At 41.5% G+C, this 17,238-nt stretch overlaps 1 protein-coding gene and 1 long non-coding RNA gene across 2 annotated transcripts in view; both read right to left on the bottom strand.

The window, feature by feature from the left end:
- The window catches only part of cdh23 (cadherin-related 23), a 646,476-nt gene extending 635,909 nt beyond the window's left edge, over positions 1-10,567 (bottom strand). Inside the window, exon 1 of the mRNA XM_090235114.1 lies at positions 10,240-10,567. The gene's annotated coding sequence lies outside the window, so the exon portion shown is untranslated. The remainder of the gene's footprint in view (positions 1-10,239) is intronic.
- A 3,043-nt stretch (positions 10,568-13,610) lies between these two features.
- On the bottom strand, positions 13,611-16,889 carry LOC149985595 (uncharacterized). The gene is made up of 3 exons (XR_016496134.1): positions 16,756-16,889; positions 16,339-16,400; positions 13,611-13,787 (listed from the first exon to the last, which is right to left on the bottom strand). It is a non-coding gene; the product is annotated as an uncharacterized LOC149985595 (long non-coding RNA).
- Positions 16,890-17,238: the final 349 nt, after the last annotated feature.

A 17,238-nucleotide genomic window follows, 5' to 3' on the forward strand; every position in this document is an offset into this window, starting at 1 on the left:
CTAGGCGACCTAAACTGGAACATGCTTAACACCCCAGCCATCCTACAATCTAAACTTGATGCCCTCAATCTCACACAAATTATCAATGAACCTACCAGGTACCTCCCCAAAGCCTTAAACACGGGCACCTTCATAGATATCATCCTAACCAACTTGCCCTCTAAATACACCTCTGCTGTCTTCAACCAAGATCTCAGCGATCACTGCCTCATTGCCTGCATGCGTAATGGGTCAGCGGTCAAAGGACCTCCACTCATCACTGTCAAACGCTCCCTGAAACACTTCAGCGAGCAGGCCTTTCTATCTGTAAAGTCCGTGGAGAATAAGAACACCCCCTCCCAGCTGCCCACTGCACTGAAGATAGTGTTTCCTGTCACCACTGATAAATCCACCATAACTGAGAATTTCAATAAGCATTTTTCTATGGCTGGCCATGCTTTCCACCTGGCTACTCCTACCCTGGTCAACAGCACTGCACCCCCCACAGCAACTCGCCCAAGCCTTCCCCATTTCTCCTTCTCCCAAATCCGTTCAGCTGATGTTCTGAAAGAGCTGCAAAATCTGGACCCCTACAAATCAGCCGGGCTAGACAATCTGGACCCTTTCTTTCTAAAATTCTGCCTAAATTGTTGCCACCCCTATTACTAGCCTGTTCAACCTCTCTTTCGTGTCGTCTGAGATTCCCAACGATTGGAAAGCAGCTGCGGTCATCCCCCTCTTCAAAGGGGGGGACACTCTTGACCCAAACTGCTACAGACCTATATCTATCCTACCCTGCCTTTCTAAGGTCTTCGAAAGCCAAGTCAACAAACAGATTACCGACCATTTCGAATCTCACCATACCTTCTCTGCTATGCAATCTGGTTTCAGAGCTGGTCATGGGTGCACCTCAGCCACGCTCAAGGTCCTAAACGATATCTTAACCGCCATCGATAAGAAACATTACTGTGCAGCCGTATTCATTGATCTGGCCAAGGCTTTCGACTCTGTCAATCACCACATCCTCATTGGCAGACTCGACAGCCTTGGTTTCTCAAATGATTGCCTCGCCTGGTTCACCAACTACTTCTCTGATAGAATTCAGTGTGTCAAATCGGAGGGTCTGCTGTCCGGACCTCTGGCAGTCTCTGGGGGTGCCACAAGGTTCAATTCTTGGACAGACTCTCTTCTCTGTATACATCAATGAGGTCGCTCTTGCTGCTGGTGAGTCCCTGATCCACCTCTACGCAGACGACACCATTCTGTATACTTCTGGCCCTTCTTTGGACACTGTACAACCCTCCAGGCAAGCTTCAATGCCATACAACTCTCCTTCCGTGGCCTCCAATTGCTCTTAAATTCAAGTAAAACTAAATGCATGCTCTTCAACCGATCGCTGCCGGCACCTGCCCGCCTGTCCAACATCACTACTCTGGACGGCTCTGACTTAGACTACGTGGACTACAAATACCTGGGTGTCTGGTTAGACTGTAAACTCTCCTTCCAGACCCATATCAAACATCTCCAATCCGAAGTTAAATCTAGAATCGGCTTCCTATTTCGCAACAAAGCATCCTTCACTCATGCTGCCAAACATACCCTTGTAAAACTGACCAGCCTACCAGTCCTCGACTTTGGCGATGTCATTTACAAAATCGCCTCCAATACCCTACTCAACAAATTGGATGCAGTCTATCACAGTGCAATCCGTTTTGTCACCAAAGCCCCATATACTACCCACCATTGCGACCTGTACGCTCTCGTTGGCTGGCCCTCGCTTCATACTCGTCGCCAAACCCACTGGCTCCATGTCATCTACAAGACCCTGCTAGGTAAAGTCCCCCCTTATCTCAGCTCGCTGGTCACCATAGAATCTCCCGCCTGTAGCACACACTCCAGCAGGTATATCTCTCTAGTCACCCCCAAAACCAATTATTTATTTGGCCGCCTCTCCTTCCAGTTCTCTGCTGCCAATGACTGGAACGAACTACAAAAATCTCTGAAACTGGAAACACTTATCTCCATCACTAGCTTTAAGCACCAACTGTCAGAGCAGCTCACAGATTACTGCACCTGCACATAGCCCATCTATAATTTAGCCCAAACAACTACCTCTTTCCCTACTGTATTTTATTTATTTATTTTGCTCCTTTGCACCCCATTATTTTTATTTCTACTTTTCATATTCTTCCATTGCAAATCTACCATTCCAGTGTTTTACTTGCTATATTGTATTTACTTTGCCACCATGGCCTTTTTTGCCTTTACCTCCCTTATCTCACCTCATTTGCTCACATCGTATATAGACTTGTTTATACTGTATTATTGACTGTATGTTTGTTTTACTCCATGTGTAACTCTGTGTTGTTGTATGTGTTGAACTGCTTTGCTTTATCTTGGCCAGGTCGCAATTGTAAATGAGAACTTGTTCTCAACTTGCCTACCTGGTTAAATAAAGGTGAAATAAAACATATTTTTTTAAATACTGGTATTTATTTATTTAGCTCCTTTGCACCCCAGTATCTCTACCTGCACATTCATCTTCTGCCGATCTACCATTCCAGTGTTTAATTGCTATATTGTAATTACTTCGCCACCATGGCCTATTTATTTCCTTAACTTACCTCATTTGCACTCACTGTATATAGACTTTGTTTTCTTTTGTTCTACTGTATTATTGACTGTATGTTTTGTTTATTCCATGTGTAACTGTGTTGTTGTATGTGTCGAATTGCTGCGCTTTATCTTGGCCAGATCGCAGTTGCAAATGAGAAGTTGTTCTCAACTAGCCTATCTGGTTAAATAAAGGTTAAATAAAAAAGCCAGACTACAGTTTGCAACTGCACTTTTTGGAGAAATGTCCTCTGGTCTGATGAAACAAAAATAGAACTGTTTGGCCATCGTTATGTTTGGAGGAAAATGGACGAGTCTTGCAAGCCAAAGAACACAATCCCAACCGTGAAGCACGGGGGTGGTAGCATCATGTTGTGGGGTGCTTTGCTGCAGGAGGGTCTGGTGCACTTCACAGAATAGATAGCTTCATAAGGGGGGGAAATTATCTGAATATATTGAAGCAACATCTCAAGACATCAGCCAGGAAGTTAAAATCTCTGAACCACCCATACCGGATCCGGGATAATTGTCATCAGCAACGCTGAATAGCATAGCGCCACAGTCAAATAATATTACTAGAAAATATTCATGAAATCACAAGTGCAATATTGCAAAACACAGTTTAGCCTTTTGTAAATCCACCTGTCGTCTCAGATTTTGAAATGATGCTTTACAGCGAAAGCAATACAAGCGTTTGTGTAAGTTTATCGATCGCTCAACAAAACAATAAGTACACTTAGCATCAGGTAACTTGGTCACGAAAATAAGAAAAGCAATCAAATGAATTGTTTACCTTTGATGATCTTCGGATGTTTTCACTCACGAGACTCCCAGTTAGACAACAAAATGTTCCTTTCGTGCCATAAAGTTAGTTTTTATATCCAAATACCTCCGTCAGTTTGATGCGTTATGCCCAGGAATCCACAAGAAAGGGCGTTCACGACAACGCAGACAAAAATTCAAAAATTATATTAATGTCCACAGAAACATGTCAAACGTTTTTTATAATCAATGTCAGGGTGTTTTTCAAATATCTATTCGATAATATATCAACCGGGACAGTTGGCTTTTGAGCACAACTCACTCTGAGAGCCCCCACCTATCCATCGTTCACGCTCATTCTTCAAAATAAAAGCCTGAAACTATGTCTGAAGACTGTTGACACCTTGAGGAAGTGATAGGAAAAGGAATCCTGTTGATATCCCTTTAAATGGAGCAATGGGAGGCTATGGAACATGGAGTTTTCAAAATAGAAGCCACTTCCTGGTTTGATTTTTGCAATATCAGTTCTGTTATACTCACAGACAGTATTTTGACAGTTTTGGAAACTTTAGTGTTTTCTATCCCAATCTGTTAATTATATGCATATTCTAGCATCTGGTTCTGAGAAATAGGCTGTTTACTTTGGGAACGTTATTTTTCCAAACATAAAAATAGTGCCCCATAGCTTCAAGAAGTTAAAGCTTGGTCGCAAATGGGTCTTTCAAATGGATAATGACCCCAAGCATACTTCCAAAGTTAGAGCAAAATGGCTTAAGAACAACAATTCAAGGTATTGGAGTGGCCATCACAAAGACCTGACCTCAATCCTATAGAAAATTGTGTGGGCAGAACTAAAAAAGCGTGTGCGAGCAAGGAGGCCTTTACAAGGAGGAGGCCCTGAATCAGTTACACCAACTGTCTGGAGGAATGGGCCAAAATTATTGTGGGAAGCTTGTGGAAGGCTACCAAAAATGTTTGACCCAAGTTAAACAATTTAAAGGCAATGTTACCAATTACTAATTGCGTGTATGTAAACTTCTAACCCACTGGGAATGTGATGAAAGAAATAAAAGCTGAAATCATTCTATCATTATTCTGACATTTCACATTATTAAAATAAATAACACCCGCAATAACATCTGCTAAATATTTGTATGCGACCAATAACATTTTATTTGATTTAAAGAAATGACTTGACATAGATGATTACTTCTAGAGAGTTTGATGTGAATGCTTTCAACCTGCTTCTATCTGAAGGCACATTGATCTACGATGTGTTCCCTCTATAGTGCACTACTTTTAAAAATTATGGGTTTCATTTGGGATGCAACCCCATACTCCACTATCCTGTCTAGGTATTCCATAAGGAGAGAGAGAGAGAGAGAGAGAGAGAGAGAGAGATTTAAACTTGCCTTCTTTTTATGCCACTCTCTCGTTCTTCCTTTTTCCCCCCCTGCTATACAGTAAACTCCACCCTGCTCCCTCCCCTATTACTCTTTGGACACTATATCTGTATCTCACTGTATCTGCAAGCCATTGCTACTATGTCCCTCATATTGTGTTTCATTTGAGCCTGTCGCTCACAGAGACTGTCAGATATGGCCCCCTTCATTTCAAATGGTATTTTTCCTCCCCCTCTCGTATTTTGAGTGGATTCAGCAAGAGTGACAGACACTCCGAGAGAGAGCGACTGTATCAGAGGTTTGCCGTTCCCACAGTGCAGAAAAACAGGAGCGGTCTACGATACACAACAAGCTAATGTTTCTTTCTCCAGCACTCATTTCTAAGATAAGGAGAAAACAAATGAGTAGCAGCACTTCAAATTATATTGAGTCACTGGACAGATAATTTTGTGGAGTGTGTGCGCGTGTAAATGAATCACAAATGGTCTTGGAGATGGTTCTACACTGGCCAACTACAGAATTGAAGCTTGTGACCCCCGAAAGCAGAGGGCTGTTACAGGCCGTGAGTTCAGTGCAATATCATTCAAGACATTGGCCCAGCAATACAGAAGTACATACAGCAACATAGAAGTTGATACAGAGAAAGAAGAGACCCTGCATGAAATCCCTCTTGGATGACTGAAGTTGAATACAGTGGTTTAACGCCTGTCTTGGTGATATTGTTCTATTCTGTAACTTGGCAATTCTGCCACACCTGTCACTCAGCATTATGATAATACACCCAGCGATACAGTATAGAGGGAGTGAGGGTATGCGTTGCTTACACCAAACTACTTTCATAATGATATCACTAGATAGCACCAGGACCACATGGCCCTCTGCAACCCTGGAGTCAGCTCATCCGACAACGTTCCGCAATAGTGGAGCTGAACCAGATTACAGATACTTTTGAAAAACTAGATGACACCTTTCTTTTTTCTCAATGACAGCATTGAAAAAAAGTGCAAGTTTATTCTGCCTGGGCGATACCTGTCACACCCTTACCATAGAGAGTTTTTTATTCTCTAGGTAGGGGTGTGACTAGGGTGGGTCATCTAGGTGATTATATTTACAGTGGGGCAAAAAAGTATTTAGTCAGCCACCAATTGTGCAAATTCTCCCACTTGAAAAGATGAGAGGCCTGTAATTTTCATCATAGGTACACTTCAACTATGACAGACAAAATGAGAAAAAAAAATCCAGAAAATCACATTGTAGGATTTTTAATGAATTTATTAGCAAATTATGGTGGAAAATAAGTATTTGGTCAATAACAAAAGTTTATCTCAATACTTTGTTATATACCCTTTGTTGGCAATGACTGTAAGTCTTCACAAGGTTTTCACACACTGTTGCTGGTATTTTGGCCCATTCCTCCATGCAGATCTCCTCTAGAGCAGTGATGTTTTGGGGCTGTTGCTGGGCAACACAGACTTTCAACTCCCTCCAAAGATTTTCTATGGGGTTGAGATCTGGAGACTGGCTAGGCCACTCCAGGACCTTGAAATGTTTCATACAAAGCCACTCCTTCGTTAACCGGGCGGTGTGTTTGGGATCATTGTCATGCTGAAAGACCCAGCCACGTTTCATCTTCAATTCCCTTGCTGATGGAAGGAGGTTTTCACTCAAAATCTCACGATACATGGCCCCATTCATTCTTTCCTTTACACGGATCCGTCGTCCTGGTCCCTTTGCAGAAAAACATGATGTTTCCACCCCCATGCTTCACCGTAGGTATGGTGTTCTTTGGATGCAACTCAGCATTCTTTGTCCTCCAAACACAACGAGTTGAGTTTTTACCAAAAAGTTATATTTTGGTTTCATCTGACCATATGACATTCTCCCAATCTTCTGGATCATCCAAATGCTCTCTAGCAAACTTCAGACGGGCCTGGACATGTACTGGCTTAAGCAGGGGGACACGTCTGGCACTGCAGGATTTGAGTCCCTGGCGGCGTAGTGTGTTACTGTTGGTAGGCTTTGTTACTTTGGTCCCAGCTCTCTGCAGGTCATTCACTAGGTCCCCCCGTGTGGTTCTGGGATTTTTGCTCACAGTTCTTGTGATCATTTTGACCCCACGGGTTGAGATTTTGCATGGAGCCCCAGATTGAGGGAGATTATCAGTGGTCTTGTATGTCTTCCATTTCCTAATAATTGCTCCCACAGTTGATTTCTTCAAACCAAGCTGCTTACCTATTGCAGATTCAGTCTTCCCAGCCTGGTGCAGGTCTACAATTTTGTTTCTGGTGTCCTTTGACAGCTCTTTGGTCTTGGCCATAGTGGAGTTTGGAGTGTGACTGTTTGAGGTTGTGGACAGGTGTCTTTTATACTGATAACAAGTTCAAACAGTTGCCATTAATACAGGTAACGAGTGGAGGACAGAGGAGCCTCTCTTGAAACTCTGGTGGCGGTAATTCATTTTTGGATAAAAAACGTTCCCGTTTTAAATGGGATATTTTGTCACGACAAGATGCTAGACTGTGCATATAATTGACAGCTTTGGATAGAAAACACTCTAACGTTTCCAAAACTGCAAAGATATGTTCTGTGAGTATAACAGAACTGATGTTACAGGCGAAACCCAGATAAAAATCCAATCAGGAAGTGCCCCATACCAATAACTTCTTATATGGCTGTGAATGGGCTACGAATGAGCTTACGCTTTCTACGTATTCCCCAAGGTATCTACAGCATTGTGACGTATTTTTACGCATTTATGTTGAAGAATAGCCGTAAGGGACTACATTGAGCAAGTGGTCACATGATGGCTCCCGCAGAAAATCTTGCGTAAAGTACAGCCATTATTCCAATCGCTTCTAATGAGAAACCAATTGTCCCGGTGGATATATTATCGAATAGATATGTGAAAAACACCTGGAGGATTGATTCTAAACAACGTTTGCCATGTTTCTGTCGATATTATGGAGCTAATTTGGAAAAAAGTTTGGTGTTGAAGTGACCACATTTTCCGGTCGATTTCTCAGCCAAACGTGAAGAACAAACGGAGCTATTTCGCCTACAAAAATCATATTTTTGGAAAAAAGGAACATTTGCTATCTAACCGGGAATCTCATGAGTGAAAACATCCGAAGTCCTTCCGAGGTAAATGACTTAATTTGATTGCTTTTCTTATTTTCGTGAAAATGTTGCCTGCTGCTAGCAGGGCATAATGCTATGCTAGACTATGATAAACTTACACAAATGCTTGTCTAGCTTTGGCTGTAAAGCATATTTTGAAAATCTGAGATGACAGGGTGAAAGGCTAATATATTTCATTGGTGATTTTCATGAATAGGAATACTTTCTAGGGATATTTATGCCCGATGCGTTATGCAAATTAGTGTCAGGCGATGATTACGCTCCCGCATGCGGGATGGGGAGTTAGTAGAGGTTAAAGAAGTTACAGGTCTGTGAGAGCCAGAAATCTTGCTTGTTTGTAGGTGACCAAATACTTATTTTCCACCATCATTTGCAAATAAATTCATTAAAAATCCTACAATGTGATTTTCTGGATTTTGTCTGTCATTGTTGAAGTGTACCTATGATGAAAATTACAGGCCTCTCTCATCTTTTTAAGTGGGAGAACTTGCACAATTGGTGGCTGACTAAATACTTTTTTGCCCCACTGTATAACGTGATTTGACATCATTGTATCTGTGGCCAATGACCTTGAGCCATGCATAAATACTGGTGTATATAGTAAATTACGTTATACCGCCCAGCCCTAGTTTGTATGCGGCTTTATTAACTCAATTATATATATATATATATATATATATATATATATTATATATATATATATATATTTATATATATATATATATATATATATATATATATATATATATATATATATATTTATATATATATATATATATTTATATATATATTATATATATATATTTATATTTATATATATATATATATATATATATATATATATATATATATATATATATATATATATATATATATATTTTTTACATTGTTTGCAAACTGATGTAACACATTAATGCGAAAATAACATGCAAAACTGGCAAGCCCAAAATAGTTGTATTTATGTATATTTTTTTGCTAAAATGTGGGGCTCAAAACACCCACCTGCCCTGAATGACTGGTCGCCACTGCCACACACCAATACATGGATTTAACAGTCAAACGACCACTTAAAAAGCAGCCAATCGTTGTCACTTTTGATATCCTATGCTGCGTCGTGATGCGTTTAACAGAAAAGTGTCCCGTTCCCTTTTCCATGATGGAAGCCTCCCGAAATCAACAGTTAACCTTCCACAATATAGATATAAGCCTTCTACAAGTTCTCATCTAACTAACCATGTATAGGTTATTCAAAGTTTCCATGTGGCCTTTGAATAGTGTTAGTTTAAACAGCGCTACACGTTTGCCCCGTTCTATTGATTTTATCGAGATATCGATTAAAGTGATTAACAAAAAGTGTTGCGTTGCACTTACCACCTTGGCGACCCACTTAAATCAAAGTGCAACACTTCAAAATGTTGAGCTGTACAAATTGTCCTCAGGCCAGTGATGTACACATTATTCCCAGATTCCGTGTGGTTTTTGAGCTGTGTTTAATAGTTTTAACTGGAAGTGCAACCTCATCTCCCCCCTCTCGCAACTGATTTCAAGGTCATATCAATATGAGTGATTGACAAATAAGTGTTGCGTTTCTCTTTCCTTTTTGGCGACCTCCAAATCAAAATGCATCACTCTAAAATATAACTGTCTTCTTCAGGTTGTTCTCCAACCAGTGATGTAAAAAAACATATACCCAGTTTCCATGTGGATTTTAAGTTGTGTTGGTTTCAACAGGACGTACAACCTGATTTCCCCCTAATCGATATTAGTTATGTATTGCCACTTGTCAAAACAGGGTTTTTGGAACGTGTGCAATTTATAAGGTGCTCGTAAAAAATATATATATATATAAACACTATTGTTGCACATGTATGTGTATATTACATGTTTTCAATATCACGAACAGTTTCTGCATATTGGTTATTGATTTGGACACCTTAAACTGTGTTTTGACATTGGGCTATTTCGCAAAATGTCTTGTCAACAGGAAACAGCGACAGCATGCATCATTTTCAACTTAAGTTTTAGGAATATAAATTGAACTTTCAGCATTCATTTCCAATGGTATTTCTGAATGAGTCCAAACATGTGCTGCGATTGATTGATTTTGATGAGATACCAGAAATCACCAAAACGGGTTTGCCCTGCCTACTAGCAAGCAAGTCCAGAAATAAGCAGCCCAAAAACGTGCCTATAGGCTACCCTCTATCAATTGGTTAGGTGACACAGTACACAAAAACCATCAAAGTATCAGTTATTCAATTAATTGTGCTCATTGCTCTATAGTGCGATTGCTTTAACGCAACCAAATTTAGGTAATTATCACATCTTCATCATCTAATCTTACCTGCCTTGTCCTTGTCCGTAGGGGCTAAGTGCCTTGAGATTCGATCCACGGTCCTGCTGTGATGCGTTACGAAGTAAACGCTATAGGTAGGCTACTTATTTACGCTCCACTCTCTCCCTCTCTCTCTCTCTTCTTCTCTCCCTCTCACAACACTTGCTCCACCTCCAGTCGAAAATGTCACGTCTTGGCTCTGGCTCTCCACTTCAACTTCACCTCAGCATAGGCTACAGAAAATTCCGACACGCGCTGCCCTGTTCGGTGCGCACTTACTATTTTCCTGCACCAACTCCCGTTTTGCTTCTTCCTGTGTTGTAGCATTTTATAAACTGCTGGTTTGAGCCCTGAATGCTAATTGGCTGAAAGCCGTGGTATGCCAGACCATATACAGAACTATGATTTTTTTTTAAACTGTTTTAATTACATTGGTAACAAGTTTATAATAGCAATAAGGCATCTTGGGTAATTGTCGTGTGTATATGGCCAATATACCACGGCTAATGGCTGTATCCAGGCACTCTGTCTAGTTATGGATAAGAACAGCCTATGGGCTCTTGCTTAAAAAGAACATGTAACTGGATTACTTGAATTACATAAAACAGGTAACCAATAGGCCTATACTTATATTGGTCATATACTACAAATCCCAGAGTTGCCTTATTGCTATTATAATGTAAATAAAACAGTAAAAAAAAAATGTTTTTGTCATACCTGTGGTATACAGTCTGATATACCACGGCTTCCAGCCAATCAGCAGTCAGGGCTAGAAAAAAAACCCAGTTTATAATTGCTTACTTATAATCTAAATAAACAAATACATAATTGAGGTAATTAGCCAGACTGGAGCTCGTTTCAACAATGCTCAAGCTTGAAAGGCTTGTTTCCTGTGTGCAGCTTCTCATGCACTCTGACCCCATTCAAGTGGCCAAATTCTCTGCCACAGTGTGAGCAACAATCGGGTTTCTCTCCTGAGTGTGTGCGCTGGTGTATCCTGAAGTATTGTACTGTTTTGAAGCTCTTTTTGCATTGTGTGCAGTGGTTTGGCTAGTGCTCTTTGAGATTCTGGACAAAACTGAAGCTCTTCCCACACAGAGTGCACACAAACGGCTGATCCCATGAGTCTCTTTTTGTGGTCTGTCAATGCCCTCTTCTGGACAAAACTTTTATCACACTGAGAAGCTGCAAGCCCTCTTGCCAGTCTTCTTTCAACAGTCGGTGCAGCTTTGTTAACCTTACTCCCGAGTGTACCAGTTTATGGTTGTAAACGCTTTTCCCACATTGGTTACAACAAGTCTAATTTTCCTTTTTCTTTTTGTTGTCTGGTTGGTGAGATGAGCTTATGTTGACTGTGGTGCTGTGGGTTTCCTCACACTTTAATTCCTCACACTTTAATGTTGCCGTTTTGGTTCTTCTTCCTATCCTGACTTTTAGGATTTGCAGTCAGAACTATGGTTATCCTTTTAACTTGTTTCCAACTTGATGGGGGATATCCTCAGATGTCTGACCACTTACACTATATACAGTGCGTTCGGAAAGTTCAGACCTCTTGATACATTACAGCCTTATTTTAAAATGGAAAAAATGTTTTTTTTTTCCCTCTTCAACTATGCACAATAATCCATAATGACAAACCAAAAACAGCCTTGAGTCTTAGGTGTGACGCTACAAGCTTGGTACACCTGTATTTGGGGAGTTTCTCCTCTGTAGATCCTCTCAAGCTCTGTCAGGTTGGATGGGGAGCGTCACTGCACAGCTATATTCAGGTCTCTCCAGACATGTTTGATTGGGTTCAACTCCGGGCTGTGGCTGGGAAACTCAAGGACATTCAGAGACTTGTCTCAAAGCCACTCTTGCTCTGTCTTGGCTGTGTGATTAGGGTCGTTGTCCTGTTGGAAGGTGAACCTTCACCCCAGTCTGAGGTCCTGAGTGCTCTGGAGCAGGTTTTCATCAAGGATCTCTCTGTACTTTGCTCAGTTCATCTTTCCCTCAATCCTGACAAGTTTCCCAGTCCCTGCCACTGAAATACATCCCCACAGCATGATGCTGCCACCACCATGCTTCACCATAGGGATGGTGCCAGGTTTCCTCCAGACATGACACTTGGCATTCAAGCCAAAGAGTTCAATCTTGGTTTCATCAGACCAGTGCCTTTTGGAAAACTCCAAGCAGGCTGTCATGTGCTTTTTATTGAGGAGTGGCTTCCGTCTGGCCACTTTACCATGAAGGCCTGATTGGTGGAGTGCTGTAGAGATGGTTGTCCTTCTGGAAGGCTCTCCCATCTCCACTGAGGAACTCTAGAGTTCTGTCAGAGTGATCATCAAGTTCCTGGTCACCTCCCCGTACAAGGCCATTCTCTCCCGATTGTTCATTTTGGCCAGGCAGCCAGCTCTAGTAAGAGTATTGGTGTTTCCAAACTTCTTCCATTTAAGAATGATGGAGGCCACTGAGTTCTTGGGGACCTTCAATGTCGCAAAAAAAATTTGGTACCCTTCCCCAGATCTGTGCCTCGAACACAATCCTGTCTCGGAGCTCTACAAACAATTATTTTGACCTCACAGCTTGGTTTTTGTTCTGACATGCACTGTAAATTGTGGGAACTCATATAGACAGGTGTGTGCCTTTCCTAATCATGTAAAATACATTAAATTTACCACAGGTAGATTCCAATCAAGTTGTAGAAATATCTCAAGGATTATTAATGGAAACAGGATGCACCTGAGCTCAGTTTCGAGTCTCATAGCAAAGGGTCTGAATAATTATGTAAATGAGGTATCTGTTTTTATTTGGAATACATTTGCAAACATTTCTAAAAGCCTGTGTTCACTTTGTCATTATTGGGTATTGGGTGTAGATTGCTGAGGATTTGTTTAATTTAATCCATTTTAGAATAAGGCTGTAACGTATCAAAATGTGCAAAAAGTAAAGCGGTCTGAATACTTTCTGATGGCACTGTACATATGAAATTGGTAAAACAGTATGTACATATTATTTAAGTGACCAGTGTTCCATGTTTATATAAATAGGGCAGCATCCTCTAAGGTGCAGGGTTGAGTAACCGGGTGGTAGTTGGCTATTGAAAGTGACTAAGTTCAGGGCAAGGTACTGCTCTTTGAAGAGGTAGAGTTTCAGACATTTTCAGAAGATGGGCAATGACTCTGCTGAATATGCGCTGACAACATGTGACCACAAGTCTTCACACTCCCGTGAGAAGTCTGTTGGTCAGCTAGCTGCTGTGGACCCAAATCGGGATCACTTTTCATACAAACAGGAAGGTACTTTGGTTCTTTTGATTCACTGGAGGTATTATCTGGGTCCAGATTTGAGTGTGAGTCAGAATAGTTGCCATGAAGATGCTGGTCCACTAGGACACATACTGTAGTTCTGATCATTTTTTTATTCATCTGAGCCCAAAACTGGAAATGTCACACCTTACGTAGTCAGGGTTGCTGAGATGGCTGTGTGCCACCAGAATGTTTTTTTGCATGTACTCCAGATTATTTATCCTCATGGTGCTTCCAATGAACAAACCACAGGTCACAGCTGCCTCCCATCTGAAAACACACAACAGTCCAATGTCACAAACCAGTCATAATTGAGAAAAGTTTCATCAAAGTAATATAGTATGTAGATACAAAGACACTGGTGCCTGTGACACATTACTCTATGCTTAGAAATAAAAGTTTAGCCCCGCACCACATTTAAGAGTATCTGCAGTCTTTGCATGCAGCCATACTACTTTGTATCCACTGGAGCACTGCACCAATGTTGTTTGTTCTGCTGTGTGTGGTTGATGTCAATATATTTCTTTCATTAGTCAACTGTTAATACAGTCCCAAAATGTATCGCATGTCAGCAGTTAAGGTTTAAGATATGATATATCTAAATTATGCATTTTACATCATTATGATGATGTGGCAAATTACACTTTGCTTCTTGCAAGTCCAATATCTTGACAACTTGACTACTGACATACAAAACAACAAGCCAAATGCCTCATGAGAATACGTAAGAATCAATGTCTAAAGCTAACGAAATAGTACCACTTTACTCCAACGCTGATCTGCTCACTCGCGAGCAATAACATCAAAGCTGGATAACAACCCAAAACAACTTTTAAGGCTCGAGAGGTTTATTGACAAATACTTCTAATGCTTTGAACGCCAAAACATGTCGGAGGATCATCCGAACACCCAGCATGGTAAACATGGACAACCAAGCGCAAAAAGAAAACGGGAATCCTCAACAGACACAGATGCCTGGACACACTAGGAGCTGCCTTACTGTGGCCATGTTGGACACTTTGTCTCCACTTGTTCCCTGCATCCAGCAAAAGAGGTGGCTTGGCAGTAGTGGGGGATATACAGTGGCTAGCAAAAGTATTCACCCCCTTGGCATTTTTCCTATTTTGTTGCCTTACAACCTGGAGATAAAATGTATAATTTGATTTACACAACATGCCTACCACTTTGAAGATGCAAAATATTTTGTCTTGTGAAACAAACAAGAAACAAGACCAGAACTTTAGCGTGCATAACTATTCACCCCCCCAAAGTCAATACTTTGTAGAGCCACCTTTTGCAGCAATCACAGCTGCAAGTCTATTGGAGTATAGTCTCTATAAGTACTAGCCGATCCAGAGCTCCTGTGCTACCACCGAAGTATACTCCTGGGCTACAATATCCGGACCCCTTCTTCAGCCGGTATGGGGCATGGAAACCCGCAGATCCCCTATGACTGGAATACCGACATAATCTGCCCGAGGACTCCCAATAGGCCCGACGCCTGCTGAAGGCTCATTATGCTAACCAGCTAGGCCTGATAGCTACCTAGAGCTACTTGGAACCCTACTAATTCCACAACTGGTCTATCAACGTCACCGCACGAAGAGGCAAAAACAGACTTACTTTCTAGCCCCTGCGATCTGCTTGCTTGCTAACCCAGTCGGCTAACTGCTAGCCCTTGCTTGCTTGCTAACCCGGTCTGCTAACTGTTAGCTTGTTTAGCCCCGGCCTACTAAGTGTTAGCTTGTTAGCATCGGCCTGCTAATGTAACAGTATAACTTTAGACCGTCCCCTCGCCCATACCCGGGCGCGAACCAGGGACCCTCTGCACACATCAACAACAGTCACCCACGAAGCATCGTTACCCATCGCTCCACAAAAGCAGCAGCCCTTGCAGAGCAAGTGCAACAACTACTTCAAGGTCTCAGAGCAAGTGACGTCACCAATTGAAAAGCTATTTAGCGCGCACCACCGCTAACTAGCTAGCCGTTTAGAGGTTCCATGGTTCACACCCGGGTATGGGTGAGGGGACGGTCTAAAGTTATACTGTTACATTGATGCTGTTGACCCGGATCACTGGTTGCTGCGGAAAAGGAGGAGGTCAAAAGGGGGGTGAGTATAACGGATGTGAAACGGCTAGCTAGTTAGCAGTGGTGCGCGTTAAATACTGTTTCAATCGGTGACGTCACTTGCTCTGAGACCTTGAAGTAGTGGTTCCCCTTGCTCTGCAAGGGCCGTGGCTTTTGTGGAGCGATGGGTAACGATGCTTCGAGGGTGACTGTTGTTGATGTGTGCAGAGGGTCCCTGGTTCGCGCCCGGGTATGGGAGAGGGGACAGTCTAAAGTTATACTGTTACACTAATTGTCTGAATCGCTGTGTCCCCAGCCAGCCCAACCACTCACTGGACCCATATGTTCACTTGGCTACGCATGCATATCAATATGCCTTGTCCTTTACTGTCCTGGTTAGTGATTACTGTCTAATTCCGCTGTAGAGCCTCTAGCCCTGCTGAATATGCCTTAACCTCTCTGATCTCCCAAACCCGGATCCGGTATCGTGACTACAGCCTCAAGCTCATTACCATAACGCAACGTTAACTATTCATGAAAATCGCAAATGAAATTAAATAAATATGCTAGCTCTCAAGCTTAGCCTTTTGTTAACAACACTGTCATCTCAGATTTTCAAAATATGCTTCTCAACCATTGCAAAACAAGCATTTGTGTAACAGTATTGATGGCTAACGTAGCATTTAGCATTAGCATTCAGCTGGCAACATTTACACAAAAAAACAGAAAAGCATTCAAATAAAATCATTTACCTTTGAAGAACTTCAGATGTTTTCAATGAGGAGACTCTCAGATAGCAAATGTTCAGTTTTTCCTGAAAGATTATTTGTTTAGGACAAATCGCTCCGTTTTCTGCGTCACGTTTAGCTATGAAAAAACCCCTGTATCCAGGATTGTGTAAATCTATCAGCAAGCTCATTAGCATAACACAACGTTAACTATTCATGAAAATCGCAAATGAAATGAAATAAATATGCCATCTCTCAAGCTTAGCCTTTTGTAAACAACACTGTCATCTCAGATTTTCAAAATATGCTTCTCAACCATAGGAAAACAATCATTTGTGTAAAAGTAGCTAGCTAGCGTTAGCATTTAGCGTTGGCATTAGCGTTAGCATCCAGCACGCAACATTAACAAAAACATAAAAGCCTTCAAATAAAATAATTTACCTTTGAAGAACTTCTGATGTTTTCAATGAGGATACTCTCAGTTAGATAGCAGATGCTCAGTTTTTCCAAAAAGATTCCTTGTGTATTAGAAATAGCTCCGTTTTATACATCACATTTGGCTACCAAAAAAAATCCGAAAATTCAGTCCTCAAAACGCGAACTTTTTTCCAAATTAACTCCATAATATCGACTGAAAACATGGCAAACGTTGTTTAGAATCAATCATCAAGGTGTTTTTCACATATCTCTTCATTGATACATCGTTCTTGGACACATGGTTTCTCCCCTATATCAAATGGAAAAGTACGAGCAGCTGGCAATTGCGCACCGAATTCCACGCAGGACACCAGGCGGACACTTGGAAAATGTAGTCTCTTATGGTCAATCTTCCAATGATATGCCTACAAATACGTCACAATGCTGCTAAGACCTTGGGCGAACGACAGAAAGTGTAGGCTCATTCCTTGCGCAATCACAGCCATA

The sequence above is a fragment of the Oncorhynchus mykiss genome, chromosome 1 (genome assembly GCF_057628025.1).
Source record: "Oncorhynchus mykiss isolate SJ-2025 chromosome 1, ASM5762802v1, whole genome shotgun sequence".
Lineage (NCBI taxonomy): Eukaryota > Metazoa > Chordata > Actinopteri > Salmoniformes > Salmonidae > Oncorhynchus > Oncorhynchus mykiss.